Below are 20,848 nucleotides of genomic sequence, written 5' to 3'. Positions count from 1 at the left end.
ACTTGATTTTTGTTTCAGTTGTTTAAGTATGACTCCTGATTCACAAAGGCTATTTAATTAGAATAACAACCTCTTTTAAAGCTATTAAAAGAAACTTTAGCGAAAGAGTGAGCTACAGAGGAGAGGCAACTCGTCTCATATGCGTAGTATTTTCTGTTTGTTTCAAGTCTTAAAGTTGCTTCTTACTTTTAGTTGAAAAAACTTGTTTTTCATTTAATTGCAGATCGTCTTTAAATAATGTCGGGAAATCCAGCTTCCCCTCAATGGAAGATTCCCTTCTCGTACGATAAATTTCTTCTTGGAAAGTTTCTCCCACGTAACTTATATTGCGATATTTGCAGAACTAATTTTGCAAGGCATAGTAACAAAACCGTCAGAGAGGTCGAAATAATTTTTATATAAATTAAATAAAAAACTAGTTTTTTAACTGAGAGTAAGGAGCGACATTAAAACTTAAAAACGAACAGAAATTATTCCATATATGAAAGGGGCTGTCCCCTCCTCAACGCCCTTCTCTTTACGCTAAAATTTTTGTTGTTTTAAAAGTAGAGTCGTGACAAAGAGTCAAACTCTACAGTAGTTTGCTGATGCGCCGAATCTGATGGTGTAATTTTCATTAACATTCTACGACTTTTAGAGGGTGTTCCCTCTTATTTCGAAAATATGACAATATTCTCAGGCTCTTAACTTTTGAAGGGTAAAACTAAACTTGATGAAACTTATATATTTAGAATCAGCGTAAAAATATTTTCTTTCGATGTAAATATTGGTATCAAAATTCCATTTTTTAGAGTTTTGGTTACTATTGAGCCCCGTCGCTCCTTACTACAGTTCGTAACCACGAACTGTTGGAAAACAAATCTTGTTCGTTTGTTTTTGTGTTGCTCGTTTTTGTTTTTTCCTCTGTGCAATAATAGTGATGTTGCCTGTGGCAAATTGGACTTAAGATAGTAGGGAATGTTTACTATAGTAGTAGACATTTCGAAGATTTAGCAACAGTAGCCTAGTGGTCATGGCAGGAATGGGCACATGAAGATTGTGAGCTTTTACATACTCGATGAGTTTGCTTTCAACTTGGGATAGTATAACGCAAGCATGAACCCAATGACCTACTTTTGGGCCTCCAATTACAAATATTGAAAAAATTGTATGTACCTTATTTTAAAAAGATTAAATTTTTCTAAATTTTCCATAATCATGCCATCCTAGAGGCCCATTTCGTGAGCCATTCTACCGTTTTGATGAAAATAATTTTCTTAAAATATTTATTTGATGCCATAGGGGTCTACTAGGGTGCATGGGGGGCACTGGATATTAGATGGGTGTACTGTTGCCCTTATGTTGGTGTTGCCTCTGTTTCATGTTCGTATAAAAGTCTTTCCTCGGGTTTCTACAAGCTTTTATCTATATTTTAAGGCTAAAAATACATTTTGAGGCAAAATGTTGGGGCATTTTATTGGAGGCATATTGCTCTCTATCCTTAAAACCCACACTGATCTCACTCCTTTCTCCCATTAATGTGTTTTGATATTCAAGGTCTAATTGTTATAAAAGTGAAAAAAATAAGCACATGCTTGGTTACTCTCGACTAAATATGACCAAGTTACTATATTCTGAATTGATACAAACATTGTTCAGTTTCAATTAGACTTTTGCTCATTTATTAATAAAAAGGGAATTACGTCTATAAAGCTTGTAAGTACTTTTGTACACCCAACAAGTGTTCTTTCTGCTTTATCAATGACATACACTCCTCAATGAGACACAAGATAATTTTTGACACAACTTAAACTATTAATATCTGGATTAGTAGTCTAAAGGGAATATGCTCGTTCTGGTAGCCAGGAAGCTTTCAGAAGCAAGATAATATGACATTAAAGTCAAATTCCCTTTGAGCGGGCAAAAAAAAAACTTGAAAGATGAATAAAACTAGAAGAATAACAATGCTAATTTATGATAGCTAATCTGAATATTAGCTATTATAATAGCATAATAGTATTATAGCAAATAGCATATTAGATATTTATAATAGCAAATTAACTATTATTAATATATAAAAGCTAATTTGAAATAGTACGATATGAAGCTAAAGCATTTTATGAAGTTTGTATGTGTTTCGAATTATCTTAACTTTGTGCGGTTTGTGCAAATTTTAGCCCAGTCCAATGATTGGCTCTCTTTTCAGTTCTAAAATAGAAATATTTCATGATTGTTTTGTTGATAAGTCCCAAGTGAGGTCACCTTGATAGTTTTATAACTTACCCCACTAACCCCAGAATACACTTTATAAATCAGGCTGTTATTGTATGTGCTGTTTAATGATTTTCTCGCTACCAAAGTAATACTTTTCTTTATTTGCTTGGGCTTTAAGAGACTATATTAAGCGCTAAGATTTAATGAATAAAAAATGTTTTCTCAAATAAAAGTAAAGCGACAATATAAAAAAACGAACAGAAAAGAATCTATATATCAGGGACGCGTTTCCTACTCAACTCCCCTCAATTAGGCTAATTTTTTTTTGTCTCAATTCTTTAAGAACGCCTGGCTCAAACACAAGGGCTGTTGACCTGGAAAGAGAAGTATTTTTAACGCACTATGAAACTTTAGTGAAAATAGTATGGGTCTTGTAGGGACTAGACTCTATTGTATAGTGAAGTATTTGTGTTTATTTCAAGTTTTAACGTGGCTCTTTACTTTAATTTGAGAGAACTTGTTGTTTCATCATTTCATTGCTCTCTGATCTTCATAGGTTAACTTAAATGTAAGGAGGGCTACTTTCTAGCAAAGAAATGCAATATTCCACATTTTTGTATAGGAGCAGGAAATCTCTGCATCAGTGTTGTCTGATATGCTGAATCTAATAATGTAATTTTCATGATGATTGCTTGACTTTTTGGGGGTTTTTCATCTCTTTTTCGAATAACATGCATATTTTCTCAGGCTCGCAACTTTTAATGGGTTACAATAAAAGTAATGAACTTTACGTATTTAGAATTAACATAAAATGCCAATTCTTTTGATGGATCTACTTTACTAAATTTGTTAGTTTTAGAGTTTTATTTACTGTGCCAAAACCCTATAGCCAAGTGTGTATTCTCCTGATGAGCCCTTGTGTTGGGTTGTCGCCTCTGAATTATTTGTCTTTTTATTGTTTTTAATATTTGGTATATGACGACTTATACCTACTTACGACACGACTGCCTGTCCATATATTGTTCTTTACGGTTGATTGTGTATGGTTATGCTGTTTGACCTATATAATTGGATCGATCAGTAGGGCTAAGGCCTCATTCAAGTACTGAGTTATATTAATTACTAAAGTAGGGAAACAGTCTTCCTTTCTCCTTCTGTCTTTCTTTTTTGTTTATAGGTTATTTTTATAGTGTTTGTTTATTTCTGTGTTTGTGCTGTTGCATTCGTGATTTCTTTTTTTCATTATATATATATATATATATATATATATATATATATATATATATATATATATACATATATATATATATATATATATATATATATATATATATATATATATATATATATATATATATATATATATATATATATATGTATAGTAGAATAGATTTTATTGGACAATAGATTTTATTGTCCATTTTTGTTCATCTTTACCTCAGAGAGTTTTTTCTACGCCTTTTGCTTTAAAAGTCTAGACTCATGCATCATCTCGTTTAATTTCTTAAGACGTTTATAGTTAACGAATACGTGTTTTCCAGTTCCAACAACAGATCACTGTTTAAAATATCGTTTACGATTTGATATGATTCTCGCTGTCGCTTGTTCCATACCTTTATCTTTAGCTGTTGCGATTTTCACTTTCCCTAGTTTTCTAATCACATTTATCTGTGTTTTATTTTTATAAAACAACCCCTTATACATTTTTAAGGACTATAATTTAGAAATAGCGCCTTTGTAGAATTATTGTTTTTTTTCTGTTATTGGACCTTAAACTTTTGCCTTGGCTTGTCTTTTGTCATTAGGAAAAACAGAACGCTGAGCTTTTTTTTTTACAGAGGCTGATGCAGTATGAGGTTCTTGGCTAACTTACTTATAAACTCCAATGTCTTTATTTTTAGCTATTCTATCGGTTGGAGCTTTTATAAAATGTTGAATGTCAACTTTTACCCAGTAGAAATTTCGCAATTTGTAGATAATAATTTCATAGATGCTAAATATTATTACATAGTTTCCTCCAGACACCACTTTTTTTTAAATTGATTGATAGTGTTAAAGTTGAATTTTCGTAGAAAACTGAAAGGTATTCACCACTAAAAAAGGGAAAAAAGAAATCCATTCCTCGAATGTTTATTTGGACGGTGTTGGTTGGAATACCAAAATGTTTTTATAGTCATAGTTTCCACGGTTTGAAAGGCGAATTTTTCGAGCAAACATGTCTTATAGGGATTTTCGGTAATGGATGCCAGGTCCTCTTGCCAAAGTCCTCTTGGAAATAAGGAGACGTTAAATATTAAATTTAAATAGGAAATGGTAAATATTACTGTTTAAACTCACTCAATATAAAGCCGCTAGTTGGGTCTTTAAGATAACTATTATCCACTCCCCAAAGAAATTTCTTGACGAGGGTTTCGATGCATCACCCTTCCCTTCTGGCACGTACGCAGGGGGGTGGGGGTCCTTCGGGCCTGGGCCCAACCGAAATTATGTAAAATTTTTAATTTCCCCATGGTTTCTTGGGATTTCTGGCAAAAGTAGGACATTTATTAAGAATCTAGATACATGTGTGAAGTCTTTTTTTGGGATTTTACAGCATGCAATTATCCGGTCAGGTCCCTGCCCAATTATTAACCCATTTTCTGTCTAAATTTTTACCCTCTTTGAAGTAATTGGCGATTGTACTGTTATTTTTTTTTTTTGTAAAGAGAGTTTGCTTTCCACAGCAAAATAGAATTATCCTTGATATGAGGGCTTTTATCACCCCTTTTCAGGATAAAGTACAGCTTTTAATGTATCAATTTTGGAAAATATCTTTTTCATTAAAATCGACGTCTTTGTAATAGAACTACCCCCCACAGCACCCATATTGCACTGTTAACCCTAAAATCTCCCTTTCAGTGGGATATAAAAGATTAATCACTAGTTCTAAATCGCTATGAGCATAACCTGAGCCTAAAACGTACTTTCGAGGCTTCAGTCTTCTTCCCCCCATCCGCTACAATACTACAGATTAAAGTTAATCTGTATTTTCTGATATACGTCCTTTTTGCATTTATTTAGTTACTTAAAAAAAGTGCTACTTTATATCTGCTGTTTCGAAGGTTTTGCCCCCCCCCCGAAAAAAATCCTGCGTACGTGCCTGCTCTCCTTGTTAACTTACATGCCTATACACATGTTAATTTAATATAGAGTAAAACGGTCTCTGGGAAGCAAAAGGGACTGAATCTCAATATTTACCCTCCATTCCCTTCCCCAAAACCCAATGCATGTTTAACTGAAGGCTAAGTAAAAGTAAAAAAAAACTGGGGAATAAAATACACTATTTGAGGTATCCTGCACCTCACCTCCGCCTGCACAATCACTCACCGCCCCTCATTTATAATAGCTAATCTGCACCTATATGTTACTGTCTTTAATTTTATAGAACAATTCGTTAATCAATTTAGTTAAATAAAGCTTTTTAATAAATGTCAAAACATTTTTCTACATTAAGAAGGGAACTATCACCCCACTGCACCTGTAATCATGCTTCGTTTAAGTGAAACGAGAGGAGACGTTAAATCTACCCTCTCCCGCATGCACCCCTTTCTATATTTATCGGGAAGCTCATTAATATTTAAACAGTTTGGGCTCTATAAAATATCTGTTACCCCTCCCCCGCCTAAAGAATTACCGTCATTTCTCATAATAGCTAGTGCAAAATATTGTGCTACATGGGGGGAGCCATTTGTGCCGAATCCTAACCCATTATGGGATACCACCTCCATGCTGAAGATGCGGTAATGAGGTGCATTCTGGCACCGTTCCCTGTCTATGCATACATTGGCCTTGTCGGGCTAACCACCCAGCAAAAATTCTTTTACCTGGTTATGATTGACAATAATAAAAAAAAACAAACTTGGACAACAGATGTTTTGTAGGCGACTTTTAGCAAGTTCACAGACCACCCAAACGGACATGTTTACGATAGGCCACTGCAATGTACGTGGTCTCAGATATAACTTTGACCAGTTCCTATATTTAATGAACTCCGTCAAACCGTCAATTATTTCCATTACTGAGACCAATCTCAACCATGACATACAGAGATATACATTTGTGGATACACGCTTCTCAGACGAAATTGTGAACGTAGTGACGGCACTAAATACAAAGGAGGTGTTGATGTTTTTATACAGAGCCAAATACTGTATTTATGCCTAAAAATACCAAATTCAGGAGGTGGAGAAGCTCTGTGGGATAGAGTGACCCTCCCAAAGAAGTCCGTGATTTTTGGTACCGTTTATAACCCTCCGACCTGCCAGATTACCAGCTACCTTGAAGCCTCTTTCGAATAAACACCGGCAAGTACGCTAAGTGTACCATTATCCGCCAGTGAGACTACCATGTCCATCACATTTTGCAGCTTCGCAGTAAGAATACTGACAAGAAGGGGTCGGACTAGTATATCTATCTCTCTCAGAGGGGCTTGAACAACTTGTCCATTTTGACACGTTTCAAGACTCAAACGGATCATCTCGACTCGACCTCTTCACCCTGACTCTTTTAAAGTAGACCCAATGCTTTCACAAGTGAGACTGTTGCCGTCATTGCACGTAGAAACCTTCGTATTCTACATCCAATAAAGCATGAGCGGAAAATCTCATTATACAAAAGAGGTGATTGCGACGGTTTAAGAAACACTTTTTGTTCTCAGCAGCGGAGAGCCTTTCTCTTTGAAGGCATAGAGAATGCTGCAGAGAAATACAAGCAGGCTGTAGTTGACTCTGTTGAAAAACATATTCCCTCAAAGGGGATGCAGGTGTCCAGTAAGGACAAACCTTGCTGAACGCCCAGTGTAAGAAGGCTATCAAAGCAAAGCAAAGAAAAAAAAAAACACCAACAAATAAACAGGTATCCATAATCTTTCTTTCGAAAAAAACAACAACAAAATTCTGTATTTTTGTAAATAGGATCTTTAAATTTCTACAATAAGGCTCTTTGATGTCCTGAATTTTGTGATTTTCGTTAGTACCATTTGGCTTTTAAGTGGTGTTTCCCCCTTTTTTCAAAAATCAGTCAAATTTTCTTTGGCTCTTAGATTTTTATGTGTAACGTTAGATTTTGACCTCGGTGGAATAAGCGTAAAGAGCCAATTCTGTTGAAATTTTTTGTGTTTTTCTATTACTTATAACCGAAATTCATTATATCTATATTCTTGATTATTATCCTGAGTTGCTTCTTACTTATAGTTTGTTGCCAGGAACTCCTTGAAGAAAAAATGCAAAATTCTACATAATTGTTGATGGGAGCTTGAAATCTTTACTCTAGATCTCTCTTATGTGCTGAATCCTATACTGTGACTTTCATCAATACCTTTTGCCTTTTCGGTCTGCCTTCTCTTTGAAAATCAGGCAAATTTTCTCAGGTTCGGATCTTTCAACGGGTAACTTTAACTCTCATGAATTCTATAGAGGCATTAATCGTTATAAAAATTCTTTTTTCTACAATTTCAGTCACTAGTAGGCCGAGTCATTCATTCCTTACAGCCAATGAAAGACTTAAGAAAGCATTATAGAGTGATATATTATTCGAAAATAGCGACGAAGACCACACTGCCTTTCCATAACAAACAAATACAACGTAGAGACAATAGGGAAAATTTTCTTGAAATTTTCCCTATTGTCTCTACGTTGTATTTGTTTTTGATATATTATTCGTTGCGTGCCTTCTTATAACTTTTTAGATTGCTAAAATAACTTAATTGTTGCACAACTATAAACATATTTGCTATTCTATGCATATCATTTGCGTTTTCAGTAAAGCACTAGTTTAGCTCAAATAGTGGGATATATCGTCGATCGGTTTATTTGCGTTAGTACTATAGATATTTGATGCATAAGCCGTCAATTGTACGTAGGCAATATTTGTTAATTTTAAAGTTGCTCGTCAGTGCTATTTGAAAATGAAATTTTGTTTAGCTTTGGAATTAATAGGGTAAAATCTTCCCCTCTCCCAAAAAAGGGAGAAAGCTTGATGAAAGCTACAGAATGAAATTCATGAAATTGAACATGCGTGACAATCTTGCTAATAAGTATAAACTTTGTAATTTTTCCTGAGATGTTATGCATGCGTGTTTGTTGATTCCCCCCCCCCAAGGGTGATACAATCGACCCAATGATCCTAAAATTTCGGGAGTAAGCTCATTTGAACGTAAATTAAAAGTTTTAGTGCTCTTTGACCAAAAAGGTTGGAGGGTAACTAGGCCCATCAACGTCCTTTTTTTCTCAAAATTGCCCGATCAAAAGTTTAAGATAGCCATTTTGTTCAACATATTCAAAAGGTCTAATAACTATTCCTTTGGAGATAACGTGAATCGCCAAAGCCCCTGGGGAATGATTAAGTTTATAAGATATGCCCATTGTTTACGTATGGTATCAAACAGTTCGTGGTAACGAACTGTAGTAAGGAGCGACCCGGCTCAATAGTAATCAAAACTCTAAAAACCAGAAATTTGATCCCAATAGTTACATCAAAAGAATCAGATTTTAATGCTGATTTTAAATATATAAGTTTCATCAAGATTAGTCTTACCCATCGAACAGGTGTTTCAGAGAACCCTACTGTAGAGATTTCAAGCTCCTATCTGCAAAAATTTGAAAAGTAAGGAGCAGCATTAAAACTTAAACCTAACGGAAAATATTACGCAGATAAGGTGTTCACCTCTTCCTAATACCTCACTCTTTACGCTAAAGTATTTTTAGTAATTTCAACTATTTATTCTACGGCCTTTGTTATTCAGGGGTCATCCTTAAGGAATTGGGACAAAATTTAAGCTTTAGTGTAAAGAGTGAGGTATTGACGAGTGGGCGAAGCCCCTCATATACATGTAAAACATACGAATATTGAAGTTCGTTACGTAAGCTAATTCGTAAGTTACGTATATCTTTTACTAATGAAAACGTTCATAAGTAACTAAAAGTTCTAGTTGACTTTTTAAGTAACCAAAAATTGGAGGGCAACAGAGCCTCCTCCACCGCTCCTTTTTCCTAAAATCTTTCAATCAAAACTATGAGAAAGCCATTTAGCCACAAAAATAAATATACAAATTTCGTTTTAATTATTCATCTGCGGAGAGCCAAAATCAAAACATGCATTAGCTCAAAAACGTTCAGGAATTAAATAAAAAAAACAACTGTTTTTAACTGAAAGTAAGGAGTGACGTTAAAATTTAAAACGAACAGAAATTACTCCGTATATGAAAGATGCTGTTCCCTCCTCAACGCCCCGCTCTTTACGCTAAAGTTTTTACTGTTTTAAAAAGTAGAGTTGAGAGAAAGAGTCAAACTTTAGCGCAAAGAGCGGGGCGTTGAGGAGGGAACAGCCCCTTTCATATACGGAGTAATCTCTGTTCGTTTTAAGTTTTATTGTCACTCCTTACTTTCAGTTTAAAAAAAAACTTGTTGTTTTATTTAATTTGTTTTAGGGAGGTATGTGTACATTTTTACGTGGGGATATTTTCACCGGGGATAATTTCCATGGGGAGGAAGGTTCTAGGCGCAAACTTTCCAGGGGAAATTTCTCATTGAGAGAATCTCCCAGAATTCCTATACAAAGTTCTTTTTATTCGTCTTTATCTTTTTATTTTATTTTGACTCAATCTTATATGTGGAGATAAGGATAATTGTCCGGGGTAAGTTCTTATTGTAATTAAATTGCCAAGAGAATCTGTCCGTGTGGAGAGGGAATTTTTCCGTAAAAGTGAAGCCAGATTTCCAGGCATCATTTCAAAAACGATCAGAAATTAATTAAAAAACAAGCTTTTTTAACTGAAAGTAGGGAGCAGCATTACAACTTGAAACAAACAGAATCTCTTACGTACATGAGGGAGTTGCCCCCTCTTCAACACATCGCTCTTTACGCTAATGTTTGAATTTCGTCCCAATTCTTTAAGAGCGACTCCTGAAACACAAGGATCAAAGCCTTTTTTTTAAAGCACTAGAAAACTTTATCGTGAAGAGAGAGGTGTTGAAAGGTTGGGCTATCCTCTTCACATACATAATAATTTCTGTTTCTTTTAAGTCTTAATGTTGCTCCTTACTTTCAGTCTGAAACACTTGTTTTCTTTTTATTTAATCAGGTCCATTTATGAGAAGAGGCATAGACGATGAAACAGGTAGCATGAGTTGGGAAAAGAAAGCTCCTCTTTTATTGCGGGGATGACAATTTATTACGGAAAATACTTTATTTTGAAAAGCAAATGCGCAAATTTTGCTCTTTTCCTCGAAGCATTGTTCTGCCAAAAGTTGAACTTTAATTTAAGGAGCGGGGTTTGAGAACGCGGCTGTATTCTTTACATTTAGGGCAATCCATACATGGTGTTAAGAACTAATAAGTTAAATAAAACAGTGTTTTCTGATGAAAGTAAAGAGCGATATTAAAACTTGCAACAGAGAACAGTACTTATTTGGGGAGGACTGTCTCTTCCAGAATTCTTTACTCTTTACGGTAAAGCTAAAATTTTTCTTCCCAACGCTTTAAGAATGACTCCTTGAACATAGGGGCAATGGGGGAAATGGGGTAATCAGTATATTTCACATTGCCTCAAGAACGGAAGAGAAAACTAACATATATTATCTTTAAAGACTAAAATTTTCAGTTTAAGTGTTTTGAAGGCAATTTCTAAATGAAACGTTACCCCTTAACCATACCCCTGGAAAGTTACCCCTTAACTGTACTTGTTACACTCATAAACGATTTCAGTATAGCACAATTAAACTTTAGAATAAATTTTTATAATAAAGAATAAAGAGCCGCCATCCTTTAGAATAAAGAGCTGTGGATTAAGTCCTTTCAGCCTTTCATATACGAAATAATTTTTAAGTATCGCTATTAGTTATGAGTTCTAATGTCCGTTGCGACTTTTATTTGAAAAAATTAAAACTGGAGACGAAGCTATTTCGTTAGTTATTTTTTGTTTTGTTTTATGTGCATAATTATGTATAAAAGTATACAATTTAGTCTTGGCTTTATAGCAGATGTTTTGATTCTGTTTTCATCTCAGGTTTTTTTTATCTTAGTTTAAACAGGCTGATTAATAATTAAAAAGAAGAGAAAGCTACACCAAAAATTCTGAAAATTAAGTAGATATGTAACCTATTAAACTCTGTGTCCGTTAAATAATTAAATTATTAATTAGCAGCAATTTAGTTATCACACTCTACTAGACCGACCAAGTCAGCGATATTGCAACTGGTTTTAGTTGAATAGTTAGATAAATGCTTTGGGTAATCTTATACCAGATGTCGTTTATTAAGACCGCAAGCAGTGTAAAACTTTACAGTATTCTCAGAGTCTTACTTTAACTGTGATCATTATACACGAAAATTAGCCTAAATCGTAAGTCGTTTCTTTTATTTTATTTTTTTTTAATTTGGCTGGAGTTTCAAAATTCAAATATTTTTTACTCTGACAAGCAGATCGTGAAAACGCCTCCGATTATTTGAAATTGACCGCGTTTCATATTGTTTTGAACACTTGACGTTAATAAAAAATTGTTCTTATTAGAGTTATTTTATATTTTAAGCTAAATTCAAATGATCAAAAATATAGCTTAAAGGGAAAGTGTGACAAATATGACGTCGTTCTCTGTTTTGTTATTTTTATTACGCTTGAAAGAATCTTGGTCACTTTTCTAGTTTCTAAATTATTTCTAAACATTTTCATTGTTTATTATTTCTAAAAATTGCTTGTCTAAAGCTTTTGAGTGAGTGGCTAACCTTTTATTGATTTGTGTTTTTGTTTTTAATTCGTTTATTTTTTATTTTAACTACCATGTTCATTCACGTTTTTGGATATGTAATTCTTCTACTTTGGGTTTTGGTTTCATTTTGATCTCCACATTGTTTGTTCTTTGCCTTTTTATTTATTTCTTTTTCTGGTCTAAATCGTCCGCATTTTAGTTCAGAAAATGTGAACTTGATTTTTTCAAACTTCCTCTAACATTGCTGAAGAAGAGAAGCAGCTGTTTTCTCGAAATATCGGTTTTGTTGCATCCAGTATCTTCGTTAGCCCTATTAAACCCAAGTATCACTTTTCTTCTCTTTTTATTCTTTTTCTGGGTAATGGCAGGTCAATGTGGTTAACAAGATTATCTTCAAGGCTAATATTCGTTTAAAAATGCTTCAAGAATAATTATTATCACTGCAAAACTGCATCCCTCAAATTTATCTTGAGGGAGGTTCAAAAATATAAAAAAAAAATTATAGGTTCGTTATTTCCATGGTGTTCAACGTGCTTCAATCAAATCTTCCTCATTTACAATCATGTAAATTACACAATCTTTGAGGCTTCAGAAAACTCCCCCACCAAAAAAAGACCCATTAACCCTCCTCTATAGAAGTTAGCCCCAAATTATGGAGCACTCCAACCAATCCTATCAAATCAAAAGTAGACAAACTTAGTTAAATAAAACATTAAATTAAATGGAATATTAACCGTTTGTTTTGAATAGGAAACGTGCATCTCAAGTACCTAAACCGCCACTGCGTGACACTGCTTCTTCTGAAACTGGAAAGCTCACAATACAGTCCTTCAATAATCTAAGCCCATTGGATATCTCAGGATTATTTTTCGATAGATTTTTAGCCGTCATTTGGACAACATTGCCGTTTTGCATCACAAAATGGAAGATGAGCAAGCAGTGCTAGTTTTCTATAATCCTAAAAATATAGGGAAATATCACCAGCTGGTTTATTTGCCTAGTTTTATCAATATATATATATATATATATATATATATATATATATATATATATATATATATATATATATATATATATATATATATATATATATATATGTTGAATAGGCTGTCAAATAATTATTTTTGTTCGGTTTAAGTTTTAACTTCACTCTTTACTTACCTCAGAAAAACTTTGTTTTTTAAATTATTCTTTACCTGTTTTAATAAAGAATCATGTAGAAGGCACAAAACCATGATTGAACAAAACATCATAGACCGATACGCTTGACACCGATACGCGTAGTAGACCCAAAACCGATACGTCTGATACCGAATTCGCTCTTTACTTCCCTCAGACATTTTTTTTTAATTAATCTTTTCCCATTTTTATTAAAAAATCACGCAGAAGGCACAAAACCCTGATTGAATAAGAAACACAATATACCGATACGCATGATACCGATAGGCGCAGTACCAGTACGCCCGATACCAACTTCACTCTTTACTTCCCACAGAAATCTTTGTTTTTTAAAGGAATCTTTACCCATTTTTAATAAAAAATAAAGCAGAAGGCACAAAACCATGTTTGAATAAGAAACACCATATACCGGTACGCCTGACACTGATACGTGCAGCACCAATACACCCTAAACCTGTACGCCCGATACCGACTTTACTCTTTACTTCCCTCAGAAAAACTTTTCTTTAATTAATCTTTACCCGTTTTTAATAAGAAAGAATGCAGAAGGCACAAAACCATGATTGAATAAAAAAACATCAGATACCGATACACATGACACCGATATGTGCTGTACATATACGCCCGAAACCGACACGCCCGATACCAACTTTTTGCATACCATGCTCTTTATTTTAGAAAAACTTTTTTTTTAAATTAATCTTAACCCTTTTCAATAAATTTAATCATGCAGAAGGCACAAAGCCATGATTGAACAAAAAACACCGTATACCATACGCGTGACACTGATACATCCGATACCGACTTCACTCTTTACTTCCCTCAGAAACACTTTGTTTTTTAAATTAATCTTTACTCTTTTTTAATAAAAAAATCATGCAGAAGGCACAAAACCATGATTGAATAAAAAATACCATATACCGATACGTTTGACACCGATACGTGCAGTATCTATACGCCCGATACCGATACACCCGTTACCGATACGTCCGATACCAACTTCGCTCTTTATTTCTCTCAGAAAAAAACTTTGTTTATTAAACTAATTTTTTCCCGTTAATAAAAAATAATGCAGAAGGCACAAAACTAAGATTGAATAGAAAAACACCATATACCGATACGCCTGACACTGATACGTGCAGTACCAATACGCCCGAAACCGATACGCCCGATACCAACTTCACTCTTTACTTCTCACAGAAAAACTTCGTTTTTCCTTAAATCAATCTTTGCTCGTTCTTAACTGAATTAAATAAAAAAAAAAGTTTTTTTTAACTGAAAGTAAGGAGCAAAATTAAAACTTAAAACGAACAGAAATTACTTCGTATATGAAAGGGGCTGCTTCCTCACCAACATCCCGCTCTTGACGCTAAAGTTTGACTCTTTCTCTCAACTCTTCTTTTTAAAACAGTAAAAAACTTTAGCGTAAAGAGCGGGATGTTGGTGAGGAAGCAGCCCCTTTCATATACGAAGTAATTTCTGTTCGTTTTAAGTTTTAATTTTGCTCCTTGCTTTCAGTTAAAAAAACTTTTTTTTTTATTTAATTTCTGAACGTTTTTCAATCAATGCATGTTTTGATTTTGGCTCTCCAAAGAGGAATAATTAAAACGAAATTTGCATATTTATTATTTTTTTTTGCTAAATGACTTTCTCATAATTTTGATTGAATGATTTTGAGAAAAAAGAGCGGGGGAGGAAGCCTAGTTGCCCTCCGATTTTTTGGTTAATTAAGATAAAGTCAACTAGAACTTTTAATTTTTTACGAATCTTTTTTTTAGTAAAAGATATACGTAACTTATAAATTAGCTTACGTAAAGAAGTTTTGTATTCTCATGTTTTTATTACATATATGAGGGGGTTCGCCCCCTCGTCAGTACCTCGCTCTTTACACTAAAGCTTAGATTTTGTCCCAATTCATTAAGAATGACCCCTGAATCACCAAAGTCGTATAATAAATAGTTGAAATTACTAAAAATACTTTAGCGTAAAGATCGGGGTATTAGGAGGAGGTGAGCTCCTCATATGGGTAATAATTTCCGTTCGTTTTAAGTTTTAATGCTGCTCTTTACTTCCAGCTGAAAAAAACTTTTTCATATTTCTTTTTTCATTGTTTTTTTTTTAATAATGCTAGTAAATCCTGCGCTCCCTTCATGGAAATTTTCTTCTACCATGACAAATTCCTCGATGGAAAGCTCCCCCAGCCTATCCCCTTATTCTCAACCCCTCCCCCCAACCAAAAAATCCTACTGAAAACGCCTACACACTTCCCAATAACCATTACTATATGTTAGCACTGGTCAAATTTTGTAACTTGTTGCCCCTCCCCCAGGGACTGTGGGGGAGTAAGTCATCCCAAAGACATAGTTTTTATGGTTTTTGACTATGCTGAACAAAATGGCTATCTCAAAATTTTGATCCGTTGACTTTAGGAAAAAAATGAGCGTGGGAGGGGGCCTAGATGCCCTCCAATTTTTTTGGTCACTTAAAAAGGGCACTAGAACTTTTCATTTCTGTTAGAATGAGCCCTCTTGCGACATTCTAGGACCACTTGGTCGATACGATGACCCCTGGGAAAAAAAAACAAAAAAACAAATAAACACGCACCCGTGATTTGTCTTCTGGCAAAAAATACAAAATTCCACATTTTTGTAGATAGGAGCTTGAAACTTCTACAGTAGGGTTCTCTGAGATGCTGAATCTGATGGTGTCATTTTCGTTAAGATCCTACGACTTTTAGGGGGTGTTTCCCCCTATTTTCCTAAATAAGGCAAATTTTCTCAGGCTCGTAACTTTTGATGGGTAAGACTAAACTTGATGAAACTTATATATTTAAAATCAGCATTAAAATGCGATTCTTTTGATGTAGCTATTGATATCAAAATTCAATTTTTTAGAGTTTTGGCTACTATTGAGCCGGATCGCTCCTTACTACAGTTCGTTACCACGAACTGTTTGAAACGTAATTTTTGGTCTCCAATTGCCTTCAAGTGGCTCAGGGAACTGATAGACTATCTAAATTAACATGCATGGCTATCTGCCTTAGTTCTGCTTTCTGATGATAGTCAAACAGTTCGTGGTAACGAACTGTAGTAAGGAGCGACCCGGCTCAATAGTAACCGGAACTCTAAAAGATGGAATTTTGATACCAATAGATATATCAAAAGAATCGCATTTTAATGCTGATTATATATGTTTCATCAAGATCAGTTATACCCATCAAAAGTTACGAGCCTGAGAAAATTTGCCTCATTTTAGAAAATAGGGGGACACACCCCTTAAAAGTCATACAATCTTAACGAAAATAATACCATCAGATTCAGCGTATCAGAGAACCTTATTGTAGAGGTTTCAAGCTCTTACAGCAATGTGGAATTTCGCATTTTTTGCCAGAAGACAGATCACGGATGCGTGTTTATTTGTTTTTTTTTTTTTGTTTGTTTTTTTCCCAGGGGTGATCGTATCGATTGAGTGGTCCTAGAAAGTCGCGAGAGGGCTCATTCTAACGGAAATTAAAAGTTCTAGTGTCCTTTTTAAGTGACCAAAAATATTGGAGGGCACCTAGGCCCCCTCCCACGCCAATTTTTCCCAAAAGTAACCGGATCAAAATTCTGAGATAGCCTTTTATTCACCATAGTCGATAAACCTAATAACTATGTCTTTAGGGACGAATTACTCCCCCGCAGTCCCCGTGGGAGGGGCTACAAGTTACAAACTTTGACCTGTGTTTACATACAGTAATGGTTACTGGGTACAGACCATTATGTACCATTATGTACAGACATTTTCAGGTTTTTTTTTTATTTAGGGGGGAGATTTGAGGGCGGGGTTACTTGGGAGGATATTTCCATGGAGAAACTTCTCGTGGGGGAAGAGAATTTCAATGAAGGGGGCGCAGGATTTTCTAGAATTATTTGAAAAAACAATGCAAAATAAATATGAAAAGTTTTTTTCTACTGAAATTAAGGAGCAGCATTAAAACTTAAAAAGAACAAAAATTATCACGCATATGAGGGGTTTACCTCCTCATTATACCTCACTCTTTACGCTAAAGTATTTTTAGTAATTTCAACTATTTATTCTACGGCCTTTGTGATTCAGAGGTGATTCTTAAGGAATTGGGACAAAATCTAAGCTTTAGTGTAAAGAGCGAGGTATCGACGAGGGTTGAACCCCCTCATATACACAATAAAAACATACGAATATAGAAGTTCGTTACGTAAGTTAACTCGTAAGTTACGTATATTTTTGAGCAATGAAAATTTTTGTAAAAAATTAAAAGCTCTAGTTGCTCTTTTAAGTAATCAAAAACTTGGAGGGCAACTAGGCCTCCTCCCTCGCTCCTTTTTTCTCAAATTCTTCTGATTAATTGCAATTAATTAATATGAAAATTTCGTTTTAATTATTTATGTGCGGAGAGCCAAGATCAAAACATGCATTAATTCAGAAACGTCCAGAAATTAAATAAAAAAACAAGTTTTTTTTAAATGAAAGTAAGGAGCAACATTGAAACTTAAAACGAATAGAAATTACTCCGTATATGAAAGGGGCTTTTCCTCCTCAACGCCCCGCTCTTTACGCTAAAGTTTCTTATTGTTTTAAAAATAGAGTTAAGAGAAACAGTCATTCTTTAGCGTAAAGAACGAGGCGTTGAGGAGGAAAAGCCCCTTCTATATACGGAGTAATTTCTATTCGTTTTAAGTTTTAATGTTTCTCCTTACTTTCATTTAAAAAAAAACTTGTTTTTTTTATTTATATCATCAAGAAGTGAATATAATTATTTTTATACAACTTTGAAAAAGTGATGCTAGCTTTACCTCTCACTGGGACTATCTAGCCTTAAAGCTTTTCTATATTAAAAATGAATTGCAAACTAAGAATTAACTTCTAGGGTTGGTATCGTGCATCGATTTCCTTGTTGTTGTAGAAGCATCTATTTTTCAAAACAATATTTTTAAGATTTTCAAAAACTAAGTATAGTTTCCATATTTATCATAAAATTTCATGAAATTATACCGTATAAGCCGACTTCGAAAAGAAAGTCTTTACGATTTATTTGTATTGGACTACCAATACAGCTTAGAACATTCATTGTCTGCATTATGCAATCCTGACTCATGGGTCTGGCTCGCTACCGCAAAATGTACTCGTAATAATACGAGGGGCATTCAAAAAATATGCAAAATTTTGTCAACAAGGTATTCATAACCGTTGTCTATGACTGTGAAGGAGTTTTAGTTGTGGAATTTTTAGAAGGTTGAGGGGATATCTAGATTTCCCTACAAATAGATAAAAAGGACGGAAGCATCACCTCAAGAAGTTATTTGACATTGAAGGAAGCTATATTCGAAAATCTACTATTATATTGGACCGTTGAAAGATCCATTGTAATAGAAAAATCAATAAACAATTACAAATTTTGTATTTTTAAAGCCATTGTACTATCAGAAGTATGAACTACGTCTATATGGAACTAGCTGAGTACTACTACTACTACTATTACTACTACCAATAACTGACTGCAGCACCAAGCCGCCTGAGGCCAACACAACTACGCACGCTCCTCCTCCAACCTATTCTATTTAAGGCGTCCCTCTTTACACCCTCCCAGGAAGTTTCCATTTCTTTAAATCTTTATTTATGACATCCTCCCAACCCAGACGAGGACGACCTGCTTTCAGTGTAGTCCCAGACGGTTGGCCAAAAAGGACAATCTCCGGCAATCTATCATCCTTCATCCACAGAACGTAACCTAGCCATCTCAACCTTTCTTTCATTATAGCCCTGGAAAGCTGAGTATACACCCCTGGAACTAGCCGAGTATAGCTGCAAAACTTCAAGTTTACAACAAAAAGATTATTATCCCTACTTTATGAAACAATTCATGCTTAGGCACAGAGGACAGGAATGTAGTGTGGAAATAGCTGGTTCTTCTAACATTGGAATCCACATTGGTTTTGGTTTAGCGTTTTAAATGAGTTTAATGCCGCGCAGAGCAGGCAAAAAAACATGCGCTCTTCTATATTCAAAACGAACTGCACACCAAGAAATAATTTTTGAGGTTTTTATCCTGCATTAATTTCCTTAGCGCTCTACAAGTAATTATTTTTCTAAAATATAAAATTTTCGTATCTTTAACTTATTTCACTAAACAACCCACATGGTAAACACGGAAAAATTTTAGACAGACAGGCGTAGAATAGTCAGAAACAAAAAAAAAGTTTAACATGTAAACTGACAACTAAAAAAAAATACAGAAGAAATGCATTTTAGTACTATAATTTCTCTATAGGCTTTACATTACAAAGCGCTTTATCCTGTCTATCAAATAGTAAAAATAAGTCATAGTAAGAATAAGTAACTATAACAGCAACTAATCCTTCTTTTAGTATATAACTTTAAGTGGCGCCAGAACAAGATGACTATACTTTTCCAACTCCTAAGTGACAAGGTGTTGGGATTAGGGCGCTGGTTTGCTACTGGAAGAGGGGGCAAATGCCCCTCCCAGATCTTAGTTTATTCCCCACCCCCAGCTGAAATTCAATTTCTCCAAAAATTTTGTCAAACTAAGATAAGCCGGCATAATTCAAGCATTCATAAAAAGGGGCAGTTTCTTTTTTTTTTTTTAGTAAATCCTTACCATTTGTATTACTATGTGGCTCATTTTCCAATTTTAACGGTCATTTTCACTTGTTATGGGAAAATTGGCTCCAAATTTGCCCCTCCCACATGGATTTTGACGAAATTACGCCACCGGCTGGGGTAAGGATTTAGTGATCTACTAAGATTGTGTTTGGAAACTATGAAGTGGATGAGCTCTACTCGCTTTTCAGTCAAAATTCTTGACAATTTTAAAATTTAAGTGCATCACCTTTATCAAAAATAGTGAATTATCTGAAAATCTATATATATAAAAATAAGTTGTTTGTGTGTCTGTCCACTGACGTCATGTTTGTGTGTCGACTGACGTCATGTTTGTCGACTGACGTCATTATAAGGATTGAGTTGTATGTCGTCATGAAGTTGTTTGTCGACTGACGTCATGTTTGTCGACTGACGAAATTACAGACCGGGACACCGGGACACAAATGACGACCGGGACACCGGGACACAGGGAATATAAATGACGACCGGGACACTTAAAGAGAAATTACAGACTGGGACACCGGGACACAAATAACGACCGGGACATATAAATGACGACCGGGACACTGGGACACAACTACAACGGGGACACCGGGGGCACAGGGGGATATATAAATGACGACGGGGACACAGGAAATGTTCGATTAGCAATCACCATCAACAAGGCTCAAGGGCAATCATTAGAATAACGAGGTATAGATCAGAATACGGATTGTTTTTCCCATGGAAAATTTTATGTTGCATGTTCAAGAGTCGGTAAACCTGACAGTCTATTTATATGCACAGACAATGGGACATCGAAGAATGTTGTATATTCGCAAGTTTTACGTAGTTAAAAACATATATATATCTATCTATATTCACAGGTGGGACACAGGGACACAACTGCAATGGCGCGTAACGATTTACGCGCGCGGGAGGATTGGGGGTGGGGGATGCAAAGCACCCCCACCAACTAGTTGTTGGGGTGGCACGAAGCGCCACCCCAACAGCTAGTATTCATATAGAAGAGACAAACTCGTAATTAAAAAAAATACCCGAGCAGGAATGAAACACTTGAAACTCTGATGAAAGTCAAACGCTCTACTAACA

The 20,848-nt window shown here is 34.9% G+C and overlaps 1 protein-coding gene across 2 annotated transcripts in view; it reads left to right on the top strand.

Moving 5' to 3' along the window:
• Nucleotides 1-1,588: 1,588 nt before the first annotated feature.
• Nucleotides 1,589-20,848, top strand: part of LOC136035637 (uncharacterized) — a 34,911-nt gene continuing 15,651 nt past the window's right edge. Inside the window, exon 1 of one of the 2 annotated variants that reach the window (XM_065717538.1) lies at nucleotides 1,589-1,695. The gene's annotated coding sequence lies outside the window, so the exon portion shown is untranslated. Of the gene's footprint in view, nucleotides 1,696-11,417; nucleotides 11,572-20,848 lie in introns of those variants that run through there. The other variant, XM_065717537.1, reaches the window with a different exon arrangement.

Source organism: Artemia franciscana, chromosome 14 (assembly GCF_032884065.1).
Source record: "Artemia franciscana chromosome 14, ASM3288406v1, whole genome shotgun sequence".
NCBI classification, from domain to species: Eukaryota; Metazoa; Arthropoda; class Branchiopoda; order Anostraca; family Artemiidae; genus Artemia; species Artemia franciscana.
Note: the sequence above shows the minus strand (reverse complement) of the source record. Positions and strands in the feature narration are given on the sequence as shown.